This window comes from Triturus cristatus, chromosome 4_1, assembly GCF_964204655.1.
Source record: "Triturus cristatus chromosome 4_1, aTriCri1.1, whole genome shotgun sequence".
NCBI lineage: Eukaryota > Metazoa > Chordata > Amphibia > Caudata > Salamandridae > Triturus > Triturus cristatus.
In genome coordinates, this window is record NC_140585.1 from 534908716 (window position 1) to 534931987 (window position 23272).

Here is a 23272-nt window from a genome sequence, read left to right on the forward strand (position 1 = left end):
GAATGCCTTCTTTAGTATTCCCATTGCAGAAGAGAGTAGGGACATTTTGTGTTTTTCTCTTGGAGGCCGAAGCTTCCGGTTTAAGCGGGCACCCCAAGGCTACTGTGAAAGTCCCTCCATTTACAGCCAAGCTTTAAAATGTCATCTTGATACTTTTCACTTGCCGTCTGGTGCTGCTCTTATTCAGTACATGGACGACTTGTTAGTCGCCGCCGATTCAGAAGATATCTGCAAAGATGTCACTGCTGCTTTATTACGCCACTTGTTTAAACTGAATCACAAAGTTTCACCTTCCAAATTACAATATGTTTGTCGAGAGGTTACCTACTTGGGTCATCTCCTCTCAAAGGAGGGACGACGTTTGACACCAGAACGAATACAGGCGATTGTGCGAATGTCTGTACCATCCACGCAAAGGGAAGTACGTGCCTTTCTGGGTATCACTTCCTATTGTAGACAGTGGATCACTAACTTCTCTCTGATCGCCAAACCTTTGTTGGCACTCACTTTAAAAGATACGCCTCAGCCCCTTCCTTGGACTGATGAGTGCCAAAAGAGTTTCACTGACTTGCGTACAGCTCTGTGCTCTGCTCCTGTACTAGGCACCCCAGACTACACTAAGCCTTTTACGCTCTATGTTCACGAGAGAGAGGGTTGTGCATTGTCAGTTTTAGCACAGCAATTTGGAGACAAACAGCGGCCATGTGCCTATTTTTCGGCTACATTGGATCCCGTAGCTAATGCATTGCCCAGTTGTCTCAAAGCGACAGCAGCAGCAGTAATTTCTATCCGACAGTCTGCTGGAATAGTGTTGGATAACACTCTCATTGTCATGGTGCCACATGCAGTGGATACTTTGCTAAACAGAACAAAAAAACAGCATCTTACGAGTGCACGTTTAACTGGTTACGAGCTGACGCTTTTGGCTAGTCACATACACATCAAACGATGTAATACCCTGAATCCAGCTACTTTGTTGCCCCTTCCAAATGAGGAGAGTGTTGAGGATCAGCATGATTGTTTCTTCCGTACTGAGGAAGAGACAAAAGGAAGAATTGACCTAAGAGACACACCGCTAGAGAGTCCGGATGGGACTCGATGGGTAGATGGTTCTTGTTTTAAGATGCCTAATGGAAATACGGTTTCAGCCTAAGCAGTAACTACCTTACATACGATTGTGGAAACTGCATGTATTAGACACAATTCAGCGCAAGCAGAAGAATTGATAGCACTAACGAGAGCTTGCGTATTATCAAAAGGAAAGAGAGTGAACGTGTACACTGACAGCCAATACGCTTTTGGCGTAGCGTTCAGTTTTGGGCGTCTCTGGCTTCACATGGTACCAAAATACAGCATGGTCAGTTAGTGACTGATCTCCTTGAGTCACTTGCTTTACCCACCCAAATAGCGATAGTGAAGTGTAGTGCACAAAAGAAGATTACGGATGATGTTGGTCGAGAAAATGCATTTGCAGACGAAATAGCGAAGAAAACAGCGAGAGATTCAAAGAGTCGAATGTTTGTGGCAGGTCCTGCGAATTGGGTCAGAGAGAGAGGAATGTGTGAGAATACAGTGGAAAGCGTGAAAGCGATTCAGAAAGAGGCCTCAGAAAGGGAGTTGAGCAAGTGGAAAGAAAGTACGGGAATGTTAGATGAGAGGGGTTGTTGGGTGGAACTATCTGAACATCAACGTTGGCTGTTACCAGATGCCTATGTTCTCCCAGTGGTTACTATGGCTCATGGTCCAGCCCACTTAAGTGCAAAAGGCATTTGCAAACTTCTGGCACCAGTGTGGCAGAATGAAAATATCCCAAGATGTGCAGACAACGTAGTAAAGCACTGTATTGTTTGTCTAATGTACAACCCAGGAAAGGGAACCCCAACTCCAGCAGGTCACTTTGCTCCTCCAACATATCCATTTGAGGTGTTGCAAATTGATTACATTCATATGGAGCGATGCAACAACCTCAAATATGTTCTGGTGGTAATATGCGCCTTTTCGAGGTGGATAGAAGCATACCCTCTAAAAGATAATACAGCCCTATCCACAGCTAAAATCCTACTAAAAGAGTTCTTCCCCAGGTTTGGTTTGCCGCGCATTGTCTGGAGTGACAATGGGAGCGAATTTGTTGGCCAAGTCATGCAGAAAGTTTGTGCAGGTCTTGGAATCAAGCAAAAGTTCCATGCGGCAAATCATCCACAACCAGCGGGTTTAGTAGAGTGTTACAATGGAACTTTGAAGTTGAAGTTAGCAAAGATTCAAGCAAGTACAGGACTCAATTGGCCTGATGCATTGTTGTTGGCTTTGCTATCCACCAGAACTGCAGTACACTCTCGTTTGGGACTTAGCCCTTACGAAGTGGTATTTGGCCGTCCGGCCAACGTATGAGGAATACCTCGCCCTAAGAAATTCTCAGACTTGCCATATCCAATGTTGATTGATTATCTGCATGACCTTACGACTAAATTGCGTGTTCTTCATCAACAGGTTCAGAGTGCTCTGCCGGAGGCCTCCACAGACCCAGGTCATTCCATCCGACCAGGTGACTGGGTGTCTTTGAAGAACTTTCAGAGATCCAATAATCTACAACCCAGGTGGCGAGAGCCTCGAATGGTTTTGTTGACTACAAAGACAGCAGTTAAAGTCGAAGGAAAGAAAAATTGGATTCACGGTGTGCATTGCAAGAAAGCGCCTTTGCCTTTGCCTTTTGATCAGTGGGTTCGAAGAGGGGTTGGTGACTGTGAAAGCGAAAAGACTCCACGATTCGTGCCTTTTAGTGATGCACACCTGAATGGGACACTGTCTGAGAAAGAAGACGACGACATTTTACAGGAAGCAATTCCATTGCATCGTCGCTTAGATACGACTGAACCACGAACATTGTTTCAAGATCAGAATGTTCCAGGGAAGGAACATTACAACTTGAGGTCCAGACCAAAGAACATTTAAGACTCTTTCTTCTCCCTTGTGTAGTATTCTATCCCGGTTGCAGGGTCACGGTAGGAGTCTAGGTCACGACCTGAGTAGTGACAATAGGTCTGCAGGATCTTCAGTGTCATAGGACGGTAGAGCATCGTGACTTCAGTGATTGAGGAAGATTGCCGTGAGCATCCATTAGTAAGATGGAAGCTACACTAAGTAATAAAGAAAGAAGCGATGAACTGAAGAAAAAATCCTGTAAAATAATGTACAGTCGTTTTAGTATAACTATATGTGTTCTTATATCATTATGTATTATTTTGGCGATTACTGGGTGGATAATTTATGCTTTGCAGCCAAGGAATAGCTCCCCTTCTTCTTCTTTGCCTTCCTCTACTATCTCTCCACATCTCTTTTATACTCTCCCTTCACATGAACTCGTCAGAAGAACTGAGTATTATAACAATTCTTTTATCCAGCTATTACACCAGCACCAATTAGTGATTAACACAACTGATTGTTGGGTGTGTGGGCCTATGCCACATACCACCGAGAAAGGAATGCCCTATCTCGTCCTTCCTTTCTCTTCTGAAGGTTCTGCTTGTGCTTACTTCGTCATCTTCTCCAACGCTTATCAAAGCAAATTCAGACGATCCGTTAGTTCACAAATTAATGATCCAGATTTTAGTCATATTTCCTTGATTAAGGGTATGGTAGTTATGGCTAAAATCATGGAAAACAGAAAAATCTCCATTGACGAGAGAAAAGCATACACCAATTGGAACGTCACCCAATATATGACGAGTCTCAATAGTAAGGTTGGAAAAGGGAAGTCCTCGCCAATCTGGACTATACCGCATCAAGGTAACTTCTGCTTACAGATAAACTATCGCTCTTCTGACACTGCACAAAAGAGTAACTGCTCCTAAACGTACATTTATTCCTCTCAAAACTCGCCTCCTCTAGTGCCGTCTCGAGGCACCTATTTCATCTGCTTATACTTGGTTACCAACGGGTTTCTCTGGTACTTGTTATATAGCTTTTCTTCTTCCCCCTACTTACACTGCTTCCGCAAATCATCACGAACTCGATATGGCAGAGGGATTATTGATTCAAAGGACACAGCAGGACAGGAAGGAGGAGATTTCCTTAAAGGTTTTCTTCCCTTCTGGGGTCCCATGGCTAACAGCAGAAATATAAGGCAATTGGTCCGTGTCGTAGAGACTACAATAGACATCACTGTAGGAGCCTTAAGTAACATCACGGCAGAACTACAGGCAGATCGTCTTATGACCTTGCAAAATCGAGTTGCCTTCGACTTTGTTCTTGCCAATCGTGGTGGAGTGTGCAAATTGATCGGGTCAAGTTGCTGTATTTTTATTCCTAATGACGCTCCGACAGTATACCAAGCTATCTCCAAGTTGCACATAATCTCTGAGTCTATTCATCAGGACGAAGGAGATTGGTCTTTAACGGAATGGTTTTGGGGACTACTGTCCAAATGGGGTTGGAAAGCATTGACGTTCCTTGGTATAATCCTGACTAGGGGTGGGCGGAATTTGCGTAATCGCGTTACGCAAATCTCCGCGAAACGGTAAAAAATCTCCGCGAACACGCAGAAATTCCGCGAACACGCGGAATTGCTTGTTCGCGATGCTTTTTTCCTGTTCACAATTGCTGTTTGCGTGCTCGGGTAGAAATATCTCGCGAACACGCATTTTGAGAACGCAAACAAGCAAAAAATTTCGCGAAGTCGCGGAAAGCAGAATTTTGGGCAATTTTGCGTTCTCCGCGGAACGCGAAATTACCGAAATTCCGCAAATTCCGCGAGCGGAACGGAATTTACCGCCCAGGCCTAATCCTGACCATTATATTTTCCTGCTGCCTTTGTATGCACTGTGGTCCTGCTATCTGTGATCTTTGTGCTACTATGTGCATCCCAAAACCCAAGCCACAAGTAACGGAAAACATAAGAATGATGTTACAGCAACAGCTCGATGACCTCATGGCTATTGACGTGGACTCAGATTAACATGAGTCTATCTTGCCTGAGTTCTGGCAAAAGGAGGGTCTGAGGAACTTCGATTTTCGATCACGATCGAATCGACCCGCCATTTTGTGGCCCGCCGCCATTTTGTGTTGCCATCACTCAGGCAGCACGGCGAACAGAGTCTATTCTGCCTTTTCTGTAGCCCGGTGTCAAAATACGCCCTCAGCCTCTATTTGCAAAGCTGGTGTTAGAACTAGCCAAGTACACTAATCCCTGTCTGGCTTTTCTAATCCGCGTCTCAACTATCTGTTAGCTCACACTATTCTTTCCTGACCTTATCTTATCGACTGGCCTTCACTGTCTCCTGCTAGTATTCTCTCGTTTCACGACCGTCCTCCAATACACACAAACGTATCTCACCACCTGCAGGTTAGTTATGAATCTGTAATGTATTAGCCTGAGGGTGGGGTGACAAACACAGTTGGAGGAGAGGTCTCTTCGACTCATCTGATATTTCTGTTTTCAAACCTTTCCTATTGGTTCCGCTTTGTTTTCCAACTTTACTTATTGGCTCTTTTCTATATGCTCTGGGAGTGTATTTTCGTTAATAATTGTAGTTTGTATAGTATTTAACCTGATGCACCACAGAGTGAAGTGGCAGTCTCCTGAGAACCTGCTTTGTGTACTTCTAGGATAACTGTAATAGCTGCAGCTAAATAAATCCAATCTTCTAACGCCGACAGAGTGTCCCGTGTCTCTGTGTAGCGAAGCAGGTGAACTCCGGAGACATAGGGCATACCCTGCGCCGCCAGGTCCAAAAGGTTCTGGTTCTTCAGGTGAAATGCGCAGTGAAACTTCTCTTTTACCCCCAATGCATTTTTAATCCATACTAGCACGTTACTTGTAAAATAAGAACCCTGATCTAAGGATAACAATCACAGGTTTCTGAACCAGGGTATCAGTTCCTTTAACAAACATTTTGCCACTGTCATTGCATCGTTAGTCTATACAGGGTAGCTTCTACACAGCCAAAGAAAATACAGGCCACCACTGGTGCATATTCATACTTATTAGTTGATGGCATCTCGAGGAAGTCCATAGGTAAGTTTTTTGAAGGGTGCCACTGATGGAAGAAAATGTCCTTGATTAGTTAGTAAACCTTTATCACTGTTTGTACAGTCCACAGGTAGTGGACTTGGCCCTTTCTGCCGGGTCATCCCCAAAATGTTTCCCTTCAGCCTCCTGTTTTCAGAACTAGGTTTTGCTAACCTTTTGGATTCTGTGCGATTTACCACTTCTAGCCAGTGCTAAAGTGTTTGTGCTCTCTACTTCAAACATGGGGGAATTGGCTAATGCCCAATTGGCCTATTTAGTCTACTTACTTGTAAGTCCCTAATAAAGTGGTACCGCGTGTGCCCAGAGCCTGCAAATTAAATGCTACTAGTGGGCCTGCAGAATTGATTATGCCACCCACTTAAGTATCTTTTTATACATGCATCAGGCCTGACACTGCAACCATTGTCTGCAGTTTTAAACTGCCATTTCGATGTGGCAAGATAAACCTCTTGCCAGGCTCAAACCCTCCTTTTTAATAAGAATAAATCAATCCTAAGGGCGGGGTGCACTGTATTTAAAAAGTTGGACATATACGTTTAACATGTCTTGATAGTGAAAAATTCCCAAACATATTTTTCACTATTACTAGGCCTACCTCACTCATTGGATAACATTGAAGTTAACTTGCTATATTAAATAAGCGGTAACTTCCAATTTGGAGCAGATAGGCAGTTTAAGTTTGATGTCCAAAGAATTTTTATTAAAAGTCTCTGTTAATGGTAAAGTCAGATTTTATTCACAATTCTAAAAATGCCAAAGTTGGCATCTTCTTGTCCCAACCATTTGGTGTCTGCTGTCTGTATCCTGGGTCACATGACTAGGTGTAGCTGGCAGTTGGTTTTTGTATTGCTACAAGACAGTCAGACAAAAAGAAGCTAAGTATTGGCAGGATGGGTCACTATGAGTTAACGAGGGGGAGGAGCTGTCACCTACCACACTTGCCTATCACAAAGGCCCTGTCCTTTATGAGTCCTATCCTGCCAAGTAGTGCCACTCAGTCCGGGACCCTTGGAAGTGGGCCTGGAGGGGCTCTGCCAGCCCATCTATGGACTCAACAGACCTGGCGCATATCGTCTGCTGTGTGGCACAATCATGAGCAGGATAGGTGCATTCCCTCTGCTGCATGGACTTTTACGGCGCAAGGACTGTGCATTGTCCTCGTATTCGTAATGCATCCTCAATGCAGGCTGTCGCATTCAAAGCCTCTCTTCCACGGCAGCCTTGACGACAACATGGACTCCGCATCGCATGTCCCTCAGCTTCTTGGGAACCGGCCGGTGCGTGACAGATCCTCAATGCAGGTCTTCGCATCACAAACCTACTCGTTGATGACCTCCTTTATGACAAAGCAGAACCTTGTATCAAAGCTTATCAGCTCCTAGGAACCAACACTGCGCTACGCATCTCTGACCCTGTGGTTGAAAAATTGTGGCTGCATGTTGCATACTTAATGCCAGACACTCCAACTCTTCGCAACTAAGATTCAAGGCACTCTTTTTTTAGCTTGTCTTACTGGGTCACTGGAGCCATTGCAGTTGGCCTAAACTTGTGACTTTATCCCGGTCTAGTATGACCAAATATCCACAGTTAGCGCTTAGTGCTTTTTGGCACTATTTTTACTTAAATCGTGAAAATTGTATATCTCTGGTTCTACTGACTGGATTTTTTTGTTCTCGTCTTAAATTATTTATTGTATTTTACTCTATTTTCCTAAATTAGCGTGGGATTTTTCTTGTGTTGCGTTTCACTTTATTGCTGTTTGAAGTGTTGCATAAACACTTTACATATTGCTTCTAAGGTAAGCATGACTGCTCTGTGCCAAGCTACCAGAGGGTTGAGCACAGGTTAATTTGGGGTTTGCTTCTGACTTCACTCTTCCAAGGAATTCATCAGCTCGAATATTGAACTTTGAGTTTTACCAGCATTGTGAAAAAGATCCGACCATTGCATCACATCTTATATGTGATGCACTATGAAATACCTGTATCATTTGATTTAATAGGCAATCTGTCAACCAAACCTTGACGTTTGGACCCATCTATATCGCACTCTCATCACAGGACCCTTTTAATTCCTCTTAACCTTCTCTTCTTCTGGTCAGTATCTTTGTATGTCTTGTGCTGTCAAGTTATCCATCTCTCCCCTTTTAATATATGTTTCTTCCTCTGCTACCCTGTTCTGCAATGTTGCCTCTTTTGCTGTCCCGTTTGAAAGTTATTTTCCTGCATCACATGGTGAAGAATCCTTTAGTGTGCATCACATTTTATAAATGCTACTTTTGTGGCAAGATCAGAGCTCTTAATCGTGCATTTATAGTGAGCCATGTTTTATCTTTTCTCCATTTGCTCTCCTATAGTATCTTTTGCACCACAGTCACCCAAAACCAAGTGCAATGCCAAAGGTGTACTGACTGTCAGTGTAAATGTTTACTACCTTCCCATTCGCTATCTCACAGTCCGTGTGAAGGCTACTAACTCTGCTGCTTGTGCTGATAATTGAAGAATACAATTCCTATCAACCACATTCTGTAGTGTGCACACAGCGTAAACAGCTTTGAATCTCCCATGCAGACTTCCGAGGCAGGACCCATTCACATAAAAATGAACCACCCCTCTCTTTGAAAAGTTTGGCCTGCAGATCTTCTCGGGCCCTTGTCATCTGCCCTGTCACTAATACACAATTTGGATGTCCAACTTGTTCTCATTGTCTGTGGGAAGGAGTATCAGTGTAGAGGTTGTTCAAAGTATTGCATCCTATATATTGATGTTGGGAATGGACAACAAGCATTGGCATAGCCAATAGGTCTCGCCTTTGGGACCTTATAAGTATTTAGCCAAAGGCAAGACCTATTGGCTATGCCAATGCTTGTTACACTTGTTAATATGCATGGGCACTAGTTGCCACTTATTTAGTTCCAGTTTAATATCCAAATACATCAATATGCAGCAGAAGGGTGACCGTCAACTCTTGCAACGAGCGCCCCTCTGTGCGCCAACACGTGTCGCTGCATTTTTAGTGACGTTAGAACCGTTTGAGCGACGATTGTTTTTCATTAGAATCCGCAGATTATGCAGCAAGTGATAGATTATGTGGCAAATGTATATATATGTGTTTCAAAAATGCAGTGGCTGCACAGTCACATGATTCCAGTTGGCCTGGGTACGGCAGACTACATACATGCTACCACATCAGAGGGATTATTTACTATTAAACTGCCGCCATGAACAATTTTAGGTTCACTTGTCTGTCTTGAACACACTTTTTCCCCAAAAAGCAGTACATGGTGGAGCCTTTTATCTTTTGATAAATCCGAGATACTTCCTCAGGTGCCTTTTGCTGGAATGAAGTGATTGAACGGCCTGACTGCAACAGCCAGAAGGCTCAGTACAAACCCTGCCCAGGGCTCTGTTGGCAGGGAACTTCCGGTCAGGGGCAAATCTGCAATAAACAGGAAAGGAAGAGGTGTGTTTCCCTGTATTTCTGTGTTTGAGGTGTGAGCATGAGAAGATGCATCATCTGGTGGGGGGCGGGGGTGGGGTAAAAGAAGTGCATCTTCTATAGCCCCCAGCAATTGCCTCTTTCGGGGGGAGGGGGGAGTCTGTCCTTGGGCACCAGTGAATAGCCACCTTCTAACCCCGACCCTGGCTGAGGGCAGGTTAGTGCCTCGAAGGCAGAGCGGTCACAGGTAGCGCTATAGTGCTCCAGGGGCCCTGCAAACAGTGGAAGTGCACAGGAGGTGTGTCTTCTCCCTGCATCCCGACACTTGTACCCCGTGCCCCCGCTATTCACAATCTGGAGGGGGTATAACCCCCACACTTCCTACACCCATGGCTACCAGAATAGGTGAGCAGCTGCAGGGATCTCATTTTTTATTTATTCATTTATGCATTATCACATAGCGCTGACATTACCCGAAGGCGCTGCAGCGCTTTACAAGAGGAATATTTGGTTAGAGGAGAAAGTAGGGGTTTCAGGTCCGTGGGACGAGGCTGTGCGGATCTGGAGGGAACGAGAGCCAGAGTCTGGACTGTGCAAAGGGTGGGGGGGCAGAAAAGTATAACCCCCCACAGGAATTTGTGTGAGCTTGTAGAGACTGAGTCTGCAGGGGGAGGGAGCAGAACAGAGCCTGGCAGGAGAATAGCTCCAGGGGTGGAGGGAAGAGTCTGTACTGCAGCAGTCCGAGGGGTGCAGCCAGGCTAGGGGGTGCAAGCAAGCACGAGAGGGGGAGTGTTTAGAGCAGGAAGGTACTTCACACCCCTACAGGAGGCTGCACCATGATGTGTGTGTGAGGGGGAGGGGGGATTTATTGTGTAACCATGGAGAGGAATGAGTCGGCTCTGCCACTTATCCTCTCGTCCTACAACCTCTCACTATCACTTTGGGTAGGGTGATTGGAGGGGTTTCTGGGGCTGCCCCAGGCTGACCACGCTCACTGAATGAAGCTTTTCTAACATCACTGGTAATGGCAGAGTGACCACATAAGCCCTGGATGCCAGACTCAGACAGGCGATTTACTTTCACCCGGAAGTGCAACGGGTTAACAAGTGGGAGGGATGGGGGGAGTGCGGCCGAGAGAACACACTGCGATTCCCTTGCGGGAGCGAGCCTTGGGCACCATCTGTTTGGAAGTTAATTACAAACAGATGTTTCCAAAGCTCGCTCCCGCAAGGAAATCGCCAAACGTGCACGCGTTGCCATTAGAAGCAATGCAACGCATGCACGTTTTTGGGCGAAAAAGCGAACCGAGTACTAAAGGTCTCTCCTATGCAGCGCATGCGTGCTGCGTAGGCGAGACCTAAAAACCCTAACTCATAACTGCCCCCACTTACATTAGCATGGTGTTGCGTTCTTGTTTTCACTTTTAAAGTTCTGACTGGGAGTGGAACAAACACATGTAAGATATTAGGGGAGTTGCCAGAAATTACCCGTGACCTGCTGGGCCACGCCACGCCATTACCGCCGACACCGCCAAGAGTCCAGGGGACTACAGAGGACACGCCATCTTCCGCGTCGCCGCCCCGGGACTGCATTTCCCGGCAGCCTCAGCGGCGGCGCGACGTAGTGACGCAGAACAAGCGCCAGGAGGCGCCATAAATTACAGGAAGACCCGCTTCGCGGGACGCGTGCGGGACGCGCCGGGCTAAGCCCGGGCAAAGGGCGGGCCGTCTGTGGCCGTCCGGGGCAGGAGGAGGCAGGGCGGGGCCATCCCCCTGACATCGTACATCAGATCTCCTGCCGCTTCACAGGTATTGCTGTTGTATGCTATACTTACTGTTGCGCCCCTTGTGCATTGTTGTGGTGTTGTTTAGTATAGACGGACTTGTGGCTATTTTCCGGATCCTGTCGCGGGGACTGCCAATTCCATGATGTCAGGCCCCAAGAAAAACAAGGTAGTCTCGGGGGTGGGCTCAATGAACAATTTTCTAGTCAAGAGGGTAACTAAGATTAACGAGGATAGAAGAGTTTCCTTGGGTAAAATAGATGATATGGTTCATGCCCCCTCTCTAGCAATAACCGCTACATTGGAGGACTTCTCAGATGGCGATAGAATCACGGACTTTTTTCCACAAGATCATAACGTTACCGAACTAATTTGTAATACAGTAGCTCCTATTGTCCAGGAGCAGGATAACGCAGCAATGGTCTCCATAATCAATGATACGTTACGCCCTGACTCTGAGGAAGACTCAGAAACAGTGGAAGAAACTAGGGGCAAGAGACCAGTTAGATCATGCAGAAGGCTTCAAAGTAAGAGGGGGGGTAAGACCACCCAGAGGAGAAGGGTGGAAACTCATCGGCCAGATAGACACAGTTCCCCCAAAACCAACCTAATTGTAGAGCCTATGAAGGATCCCAAGACTACTTTGAGCCTAGAACAGTTTGATCTGTTAATTGAACGTATTGAGGCTGCGGTAGACCTAAAACTTAAAGCCTGTATTGACCGTCTTACAGCCAAACTGGACACTGCAAATGCGGAAATTAAAAGACTTGGAGGTTTACTGGATCGACAGCTGGTTAAATCCTCTCAGGCGAATCCCTTACCCTCTCATAATAGTTTAGCAAACCTCGAGGTGACGGGATGTAGTGTTACAAAAGCTCCCAACTCTGTATCTATGATTCGTCCTGTTGTTAGTTCAGGCCGTAATCTTACTGTCCCCTTAGTAACTCATCCCCCATCAACAGATGTGGATTCTGATCAGGCGAGGGGTCTGCAGAGACCTGGCATTAATATTAATGCTGCACAAAGTAGACGCGCCAATACTATTAATTTGCCCTCGGAATGCGCTCCATACGTCATCGTACTTGCAGACGTTCCACTACTCGGCCCAGGCAACTCAGAGCCGCAAGTGGAAGCGCACGAATCCCTCAAAAACAAAGTGGTGGCCTGGTTAGGCGCTAAATGTGGTTTTCCTTCCAAACTTGCTGGAGACATAATCACGACAAGGAGAGTGAACTGGATTGGCCCATCAAGGAAATTTTGTAGAGGGGACTGCGTGGTTGTGAATTTTAAATATCCACAACACGTGGCCACTGTCCTCCTGCGGGCAGCATCTCTGCTGGAGGAGAGCAACAGCATTCGTGTTCGCCCATTGGGGTATTTTTACAACAAGGCCAATTTTCCCTCCGCGTCGAGACCAAGACTTTATCCATTTACCCTGGTGGGGCCTAGTCGGGCGCAGCAATGTTCTTTGCAGTGCCGTGAAAATGCCAGCTCATGGGGTCCCCCCATCTTAACGCATAACAGGTTTGATGTGCTCTCAGGTCTCGACCTCTGTGATTGACGGGAAGAGGGAGAGGGTACAGAGGACGCCGCGGCTGCGGCCCGAACATCTATGGTCCACGTACCCTCTTCTGAGGTGGTCAAGAACAATTTACCTGAGATCGTTATTAGTGACATTGGGGGAACGGTTAGGCTGTTATCTTGGAACATTGCTGGTTTGCGGGCCAAGAAGGGAGACCCCAGCTGGGAAGGCTTTGTCAAGAGTTATGATGTTATTGCCTTGCAAGAGACTTGGGACCTGGAATGTGACTACTGGATAGATGGCTTTACATCTTTTTTTGTCCCTGCCTTGCCTTCCCCAGCTGGTCGGAACAAAGGCGGCCTTATGATGTTGGTTTCAGTGAATTTAAAAGGCAAACTGATTATGTTAGACTGTGCTTCCAAAAATGTTATCATTCTGGAGTTAACCATAGAGGATGGTGGTAAATTGTTGTTGGTTAACTGTTACAATGCCCCCAATAGTAATCCTGAATCCTCGCATTTTAATTGGTTATTAGATTTTTTAACTCTCTACGGAGACAAGCAATCCACTTTGTTTCGAATCATTTTAATGGGTGATTTTAATGTTCATTTGTGTTCTAAATGTGTTATGGTAGATATGGAGGGGCCAGGCAGTGTGTCACCCCCTCATTTAGAACACACACTGAATGGTCGAGCACTTGAAAATGTATTGCTGCTAAATGAGTTATTCGAATCTGAATTTTCTGATACTACCACACGGGTTGCCACTTACACGGGCAGGGCTAGCGACTCGATTATTGACTTTATCTTTATTTCGAGATTCTTTCTTAATTATGTGATTACTTATAATGCTATTGATATGCCCATGAGTGATCACAACCCTGTCGGACTGGTGCTAACAAATAGTGCCTTACTGTCAAAATTGGTTGTTCTCCAGCAGACTATTTTGCCTTTAAAAGTAAAGGATCAGGGGAGAAGACTCAAATGGGAGGCGGTTGTACCAGAAATTTTTTTTGTAACTTTATCTAATTCAGTCGCAGATGAGTTAAGGGTGTGTGCTACTCCTCTAGCAGGGCACAATGATGTTATATCTTCATTTGAAGGTATTTGCAGGTTTGTGTCTAGCAGTCTTCTAGCCAAAGGGCAGGGGGACAAACAATATCAGGCAAAAGGCTGGTTTGATAAAAACTGTAGTAAAGCCCATAACCGCCTCAAAAAAGCCCTTAGTGCCCGCCCAAGGAACAAGGAGCTTGTGGCACGACTGAGGAAGGATTATAATACGGTCATTTCTCTACGTAAAAAAGAATTAAAAAGTAAAGCTTGGGAGGACCTAAGGGACAAAGCTACCCTAAAAAATAGTGCTGAATTCTGGACAATAATAAATTCTCCATTTCTTACAGGCGCCCAAAACTCAGTACAGGAATTAAACATCTCAGAAGTTGAGTGGCTGTCTCACTTTGAAAAAATTTATGACAGCCACAGAGAGCTGGACCCTTTTATAATCCCTGTAACTGGTAGTCCAATGGAACCTGTGAGTTTTGAAACCTGTGAGGTACTTAGAGCCATAGAGGAGACAGCTGGGCGTAAGGCACCCGGCCCAGATGGAGTACCTGCAGATATGTACAGGGCAAATCCACTGTTTTGGGCAAATATTTTAACTAGAGTTTTTAACGCCGCCGCAATAGTGGGTTTCCCTGAGTCCTGGTCCCTCGCTACAATCGTCCCTATTTTTAAAAAAGGGCAGAGAGGAGACCCAAAATGTTATCGACCCATATCGCTTTTGGACTCCTCGGTCAAAATTTTAGGCAAGGTTGTCTTGGCGAGGATTTCCGCGTGGGCCAGGGGAAATAACATCTTATCCGAGGCTCAATTTGGCTTTAGGTCAGGGAGGAGTACTGAGGACCAATGCCTCAACCTCCACCTTATATTGTCCAAATACACTAAAGCAAAAGGGGGCAGCTTATTCCTGGGTTTTATGGATCTGTCCACAGCTTTTGATCTTGTTAATAGATCAAAACTGTGGGCAATGTTGTTGGAGATGGGCCTCGATAGCTCCCTGGTGCACTTTCTAGCGGAGCTTCACAAAGATCTGAGGGCCCGCATCAGAATGACCACCGATGGAAAGTGCACCGAGAGCTTTAGATCCACTAGAGGGGTCCGCCAGGGGTGTATCCTGGCTCCAATGTTGTTCACGCTCTATGTGAACTCTTTGGAGGGTTACCTAACGTCTGTTACAAAAGATTTTCCGTGCATGGGGGGTGCACCAATCCCGGTGCTCCTCTATGCAGATGACGCGGTACTCATAGCTAGGACCCCAGTTGCCCTACAAAAGTTATTAGACGCCTTTTGTAATTTTATGAGTAGTCTCGATCTGGTGATTAATAAAAGTAAATCACATACCATGTCTGTCGGACGTGGCATGCGTCAAGAAAAATCCTTTTTCTGTGACGGAGAGGTGATTACTAGTGTTAAGGTCTTCACCTACCTGGGTGTGATCTTTGATCAGAGGGGATCTTGGACACCGCAGGTAACATCCAAAATTAATGCGGTAAGAAGTTCGTACGGTGCAATTTTGGGTTTTGCGATGAGATTGGGGGGGAAACCTATGGAGGCCATTATGGCCATCTATAAAGCCAAGACAATTGCTATTGCTAGATATGGTGCAGCTGTCTGGGGTTACGTTAACGTCATAGATATCCAGACAGAGGAAAATAAATTTTTTCGCTCATTGCTGGGGTTACCCCAGTCAACTGCTACCTTCTCAGTACACTTAGAGCTGGGAATGGGTTACATTTTAGACATTTTAAATCTAGCTCCACTTTTGATGTGGATAAAGCTTTGGCTTAACCCAAACCTTAGCCTAAATCACCGGATCATCAAAGATTGCCTCCAACTTGATCACAGAAGGGATATTCAGTGGCTGTCATATATTGAAACTATGACAGCTCTTTTGGGTCGCCCTGAAATTTTTAGTTGCCCTGAAGCCTTGTGTAGAGCTGATTTACAATGGGTGAAAATAAATTTTCTGAGAATTCGCACGGCTGAGCGTGAAGCCCGCGATTTATGCAAACCCTCTGTGAGGGCTCACGTTCTGATATCTCCATCTTGTGTGCTGGCCCCTTATTTAACCATGGTAATTAATCCTTTCCATAGATGGCTTTTATCCAAATTTCGGTTTAACCAAATTTATACAGTGCTGTGGGATGTGAAAGACTGGTGCAAGCTGGAGGAATCGGCCCCATGCAAATGTGATGGTTTCTCTATTCAGGATAACGCCCACTTTTTGTTTTTTTGTTCCTTCTATTATGAACCGCGTGTAAAATACCTAAAATCTATTCTGAAGGACTTGGGATTTATCCAGTACAAGCCTGCACTGTTTTATTTACAAATGTTGCTCTCTCCTCTTATTATGTATTGCACTGCTAGTTTTTTAGCCGCATCTGTGCGATGCAAGAAAACAAGGCTTAGTTTGGAAGAACAATAGGAATTTGGACCCAGCTATATCGCCCAGTCGAGTGCTTTTTAATCTATTTTATGTATCTATCGCCCTTTTAATCTGCTTTTTAACCTATAAACTGTTTAATATTGTATTAAATTTATCAATTGTTTTATAGATGAACTTTTGATATTTGCTGTAGTATGCTTTTATGATTTTAATTAATCGAATAAAGTGGAATTTGACTTGACTTGACATGTAAGATATTTCCTAATACCAGAAAATCTCATTGTTCCACAGAAATCGCTGCTGTCATTACTCTCAGACATTTTGGCAAGATGTCCGCTACCAAACCTAAACCATCGAGAAGTAGTCACATGACCTATACTTCATTCCTGCCTCTATACTGCTAGGGGACACTCCCCTTTTTCGTGAGAGAACAAAAAGAAACTTTTTGTGTAATCTGGTAACCTAATGCCAGTAAGCCACACAGACTAATTTTTATGAGTTCAGAACTATTTTGGTGTTCCTCTGGACTAGGAATAAGGTCACATGTCCTCATGTCAACTGTTCTAGGGGTTTGGCAATGAAAAAATAGTTTGCAATCCAATACTCACTCAAGAAATTCAGCAAGTTTATCGTGGCCCATTTACATTGGTTTTATGTCTGGAAGGCTGTCAATACGTCATCCACATATTGTATCACCAAACTTCCAAGTAGCATTTGATGCTCATCTAAGCATGTTTTCAGTGTCTGAGAATTTATGAAGGGAGATTCAGTACACCTTTGTGGAAGTCATGCCCAGGAGTAACTTTTGCCTTAGAATACAAATGAAAATAGATATTGACGGTCCCCAAGTAGGGGAATAGAGAAAAATGCATTTCACAGGACAATCACGGATGAATATTTAGATGTGGTTGGGATGAGTGTTAATATAGTAACATGATTAGGGACAAACGAAAACTGTGGTTGAACTACTTTGTTTTTTTCTTGCAGATCTTGTACTATTCTCCATTGGTCAGTATGTCCATGCTCCTGAGTCCGTTTCCTGACCAGAAGTATTGGAGTGTTAACAAAATACTCCCCTTCTTTCAGTACTCCCTCCTTTACTAAATCTGTAATTGCTTTTTTCAATCCATCCTCCTTTTGGTTTGAAATCTTGCACTGAGGTAATCTGAGAGGGGACACATTCTATTTTAAGGTTATTCACACAGGTTATATATTGAAAACTCGTCCAAATGTATTCTTGTCACCCAAACCTCAGAAATGACAGTATGCGCGGCATTTCACTATTCAATTGAGTTTGCACAGCAAATCACATTCCAACAGGTTCACTGCCCACTTATCGGTTATCAGAAACAAATGTTGGTCATTGATGGTCCACAAAGTATATGGCATTGGCTTACTTATTGGATATGAGAGAGGCAAGTGGGGTAAGTGTTTGTCTGAAATGGAGGAGCGCATCACACAAGTGTTATGCTTAAAACGTCAGTTCCAGCTAAAGAATGGGCCCTTGTGATCTATCTCTAATAATGGTGCAGCTCGCTCCTCCCCTTTCCCAGGGCATCCCTAGTAATTATCTCGCGCCCAGCTTGCTGTCATACATATTGATCGAAAACATTCTGGTATGTGGGCATGAGGTAGGGGTATTGTGCTTGTGGTGGTGTGTGACCGACCTATTGCTACTCTTTATTGCCTGTCCAACAGCACACTGTTTTTGTCCCACATCTGGGCAGGTGTTCTTGTAATGACCGACCTGATCACAGGAGAAGCAACTAAGATGATTTGCCACATTTAGACAACTGTTCCTCATTTATCCTAGTTGGACTCAGGATATCCCTCTTCCTCCAAGCATTTGATGGGCTCCCCTCCTCAGAGAACTTCCCCTACCCCTAGGCCTGCCTCTTCCCGTGTGTACATGTATTGGTTCCATCATCAATCTAGGTTTGGTGTCTTTGCTCTTCGGTTTTTCTCTTCTGATTCCTTCTCTTGAAATTCTGCACAGTATTTGGCCACTGTCAATATTTTATCCAGTGGCTCTGCTGGTCAACAGGTGACAGCTGTTCCTTAATACGTGCATATTTCTGGCATCATCCCTTTCACAAATATGTTTGTAATTGCAGGTGTCACCTCATTGTGCTTCCTTTCCATTCCTTTATCAGTACTGCAATTCTGTAACATTCTATCATAGTAGGCATGTGCTGACTCAGTCTTTTCTTGCTGAGTTTGTGTAATCTTAGTCCAGTCTCCCCTTAGCAAGGGTATCAGTGTTTCTAATGCCTGTAAAGGTTTCTTGGGTAACTTACCAGTTTTTTCCCGAGCACTCCACCTATTTCCCTCTCTATGCCCCTTTGGAGGTGTTCAGACATCCAGAGGATTATGGAAAACATGGCATCCAAATGGTTCCACAATAGGTACCTATTGGACAAAATCTAATCTATCCTGGTATGCCAGTCTTTCAGGTTTCACTAATGTTTCGGTATTTCTTTATAGATAGTAACAAATCTTTCCTGCTCCAGGGCTCATGCAAATATTCTGGCTTTTTCATTGTTCTGGTGCCTCCTGCAAGAGCATCTCAGGCTCCGGGTCTGCTCTCCTTTTTGTTCCTCGGTCCTGCTTTCCGTATTTTTTGCTCCTATTCCTTTACACCTTAAGGTGTATGGTCCTATTTCCTTTATTTGATCCTTCGCCTCCCTCTGGATGAATCCCACTGCCTGGTCTTTATGGCATATCTTATTGCCCGCATCTGACCACTTAGAGAGTGCCTTACCCTTGGATTCATACCTGTCAATCAATTTTCTTGCCCAAATTCCTGGTTTAGTGTTTACTTTAATACCCTATTTTCGTCCCTCTTGTCTAGTTCTTTGCACATTTGTCCACCTTGTCTATATTGCTTAGTATATCTTGTTTCACCTCTTCTTTTTATTTCTGACCTAAGTACTAATTTATTATGCTCTTTTTACTGCGCTTTGGTATTACCCTCTGTGTCGATGAATATATGGGAGGCCTTTTGAACAGTAATTCTAAAATCTCATCTTCCCCTACCTCCTCTTGCTCCTCCAGTGCCAAAGCTTGGGAGGGAATCATTCCTTCTACTTCTACTCCCTGCCCTCGCCATCTCCTCTTCCTGTGTTTCTGCTCCATGGCCTGTCTGGCTACCTGCCATAATGCCATTCTGTGCCTTTTCACGTCACTCACACTTTTAAAATTCCCAGCATACAAACCTCCCTCATTAAAGGCCTCCAACATGCCTCTCTAATTGACTTCTTCGTAGCTATACACACTCCTAATTAAGCCAATTGTCGCATCTCAAATGTCTCATCCAGCAGGGACTGCAAATTCTTATTTTTCTTTGTCCATTCATAACAACATTGTATGTGCAGTCGTTCTCTTCTTGGGAACTAGTTGCCCTTTGTCTGTTTTGCTTTGTTCAAGACCCACTTTACTTTAAGGAAAGGAAATTTGAGACCTTGAAGAAGGATAACTGGGGACCTAGAGTCTTGACTTCTCTTTACATCTTTTCAAAACTCACAGACTGAAGAACAATGGGGGATGAAATCTTTGAGTATCTGTAAATCCCTTAATCCTTTTCCCAAAGCATTTAGCACATATTCACACCACATTATACACCCAATGGCCCTGTTCTTAGTTCGTTAGATAGAGCTCAGAGCAATTTACCTGTGTCCAAGAAGAAGGTGATATCATCAGAAACAAATACACCAGCTGATTTAGCAAAAGTTTCTCTACTTTTGTGAATGAGCCAATCTGGATCCTTGCAGAATAAAGTAAAGTGGTGATCTAATGGGACAGTGGGAAGAGAGGGAAGTGTTGGCATTTATGTGTCTAATTTAGAGTTTACTTGAATGGAAGCACTGTCATAAATTGATGATTTTCTAACACACCAGACTCCTAGTTCCTTACCCCATTTAGAGTGGGGGCAACCAGAGAGTTTTGGATGGGGAAACGTCAGCGTGATCCACCATTGAAAACTTGGTGCCTCGCCACTACAGGGCTGGCAGCTCATGGTGCCAGTAACCACACCCTACTTAGAATAGGTGACCATCAGGTTTCCTTGACTGGCTCCTCCATGCTTTGTGGCAACATAATCAGTGCCCTCCTGACAGTGTGCCCTCATGGGCAGTGTGAAAACTCCCTACTTTTGGATTTTGCAAACAAACACCGGCTTTGGGAGGTACTTTGCCAAAAACGAAATAAATGCTAAGTAGACTGCAAAGTACATCAACACGAGGCCTGAAATTAAGACCTCGAAATAAATGTCATTTTATATGGCATGAGCCAGACAACCTGAAGGAATGTTTGTGTATGCAAATGTTCCATATCTTGTGTACTTCATTGATTCTGCTCCAGTGAAATTTCCATTTACTTGCTGGTTATTAACAGAAGCTGCAGCTATGAGCTCTTCAGCACATTTACAACATATTTCAGTTTCCTGGTTGACAGGGTAGAAAGTAACTAATATTTCCACAATGCTTCCAACCATTTAATTGATTTCAGCTTGCTTTTGAAAATACAGGATTTAAAAAGCAAGTAAGCCCAAATTTGCTCCCTGGAGTTATTAATGAAGGAAAAGTGCAAAATCTCACCATAATTTCGAGTTGCAAGGAGAAAAAACTGTTGCCGAATTGCTTGTTGTTGATTGGGACACTGAATTGAAGAAGAATTGGTCTACAGCTATGCGGGAGTATTACATGTAAGAGAGCTGCCTGCATTGTGTCACCTGCTTCAAGAAGTCTTCTAAAGTTTCTGTTTATTTCACACAGATTCAGGGTCCCTCAAAATGTAGTCACAGAAAAAACTGTGTTCGTGGTCAGTAAGCTTACGACTTTCCTAATCATTACACACAGCTAACAAGTACAGAACATGCGTCAAAATGTTGACCAAACACAAATCGCGTGCAACGGACCCCTTTTTCTCAGCATATCAGCCAATGCACATGTTATGCTTTACGTTTTCTGCTCGGTTTCTCAGAAGTGAGTAAGTATATTTCTGTAGTTCGGTTTCTGAGAAACAGGTAAAAACACTTCTGCGGTTTTGAACATGTTAGTTTAAGATTTCATACAGTGTCCGTGCCCTTTGCGTGTCCTTTGCATGCAAGTTCTTCTAGTTGAAGCACACACAGATTTCTTCAATAACATAAACATTTACATCCTCCTAGATGTCTTGACAGCAAACAAAACAAGCATTTGCAATGCAATAGGTCTCGCATTTGTGATATTTAGAGTTATTGGCGTTGTAAATGACAATTCTTTTACATATGTGGTTTGTTTTGTAGTGTAGTGAATGCATGTGGTGTGTAGTGTATTATGTATGTTGTACTGGAATTGTTAGTTGTTCTTTTGTGTGGGGTGGAAATGTGTGTTCTCTAGTGTATTTGTGTTGTAGAATTATGTGGCATGGTAAATAGGTAGTGGTGAGAGCTGTAGAGAATAGGTAGAAAGGAAGAATTACAGGGATAGGTAGCTTGTGCAGATAGTGATTATTGATACTGAGACAGAGGAACAGAAACAGTGTGTGAGAACGAGAGCAAGAAGGGGTGAGCAGGCCACAGACGCATAAAGACTTAGGTTTTGTGCATGCATTTGACATCCTAAGAAGAGGAGGATAGCATGTGTTTGAGGGAAGTAAACTTTGAAAAGGCACGGAAAAGAAACTGCGGGTGAAGACCTGAAGTTCATTATATTAGTGAGGCAGGAATAGTGCATGAGAGCTAGAGATAGATGGGTGAGAGAGTACAACAGAGAGAGAGATATATGGAGGAATGGAGGGGGACATGGAGGGAGTGGGGGATGGAAGAGGTGAAGCAGTGCACATTGTAAGAAGGTATAGGAAGGTAGCATGCAAATATTGATGTTTTATGAATTATAATTTTTCCATTGACAATTGTATGTGCACTATGCTTTGAAACATTCAATTACTAATGTAGATCACTACACCACAGTAAGTAAAACTCTTCAATATGAAGTTTAGTAATAAATAGGAGTCTAAGAGAGTTTCTAGAGAGAAATCTCACATTATGAAGCGTAGAATTCTAACCAATTGTTGCACACACTGCGCTGCGACTTCCAACACTAAAATCTGTGCCAAAAACTATTTATACCCCTGGAAAAGGCCGCACTTCTTGTAGCCAGATATTTACAGTGCAGTGATGTGGAAGGGGGAACAGCAAGAGCCCGAGTTCTTTCCATAGCAGAGAATAACTAACTTGAAAAGGGCTGCTTCCAGATTCCATGTTACAACCAACGGGCAAAGGATCTTGAGGGACTGCGCGATCACAAGGGCTATCTAATGAGGTCTGGTCTCTCCCCACAGGCTTAACCCCTTGTGCTCCAGTGAAACACCTTCACAACTCACACAAACAAACAGCATGCCTTGACCGTCCCATGCCCATCCCTTGAGAGGCTCCACCTCTCGGTAAACACGGCCCCTCACACTCTAAAACCAAACTATTCTGACTGTCTCTGGCTATATACTATATTATGGAAGTAGTGGATAGGTGAGTCGGGCGAGGTTGGCGAAATAGTCACTAGTAGTCCTTTAGCTTGTGAATTTCATGGCTATTTTGGTTTTTTGGTGGGGTGAGCACCCTGAGGGAGGGCAAAATATAGTAAGTAGGGATGGAGGAAGAGAGGGAGAGAGCGACAGAGAATGAAAAATAGATGAACAGAGATAGAGGCGTCTGTTAAAGCAGATAGTCTATTTGGCCTCAGCGCAGGCAGTTAAAATACTACTGATATAATCCTAAATCGCCTTGCCTGCTCACCTTAGTTCAGTTGGGGACTAGGCTGAGTGGGAAAGACGGCGTGGTATGAAGTGGGGAGCAATTTAATAACACGGTCACAGGTGACGCAACCTGCTTGCAGGACAGTACAAGCTGGGTTACGAATAGTTGAAGGAACTGGACACTGGCCCATTATAAATTCTTTCCTCACCCTCTGGTTCCACACACTCACATGCCAACTGTTCAAATACTCAACACAGCATTTGTCTAACATGGTGAAGAAACAGTTAACAGATCAAGTGAAAACATGTACCCCCACTCCCACTTAGT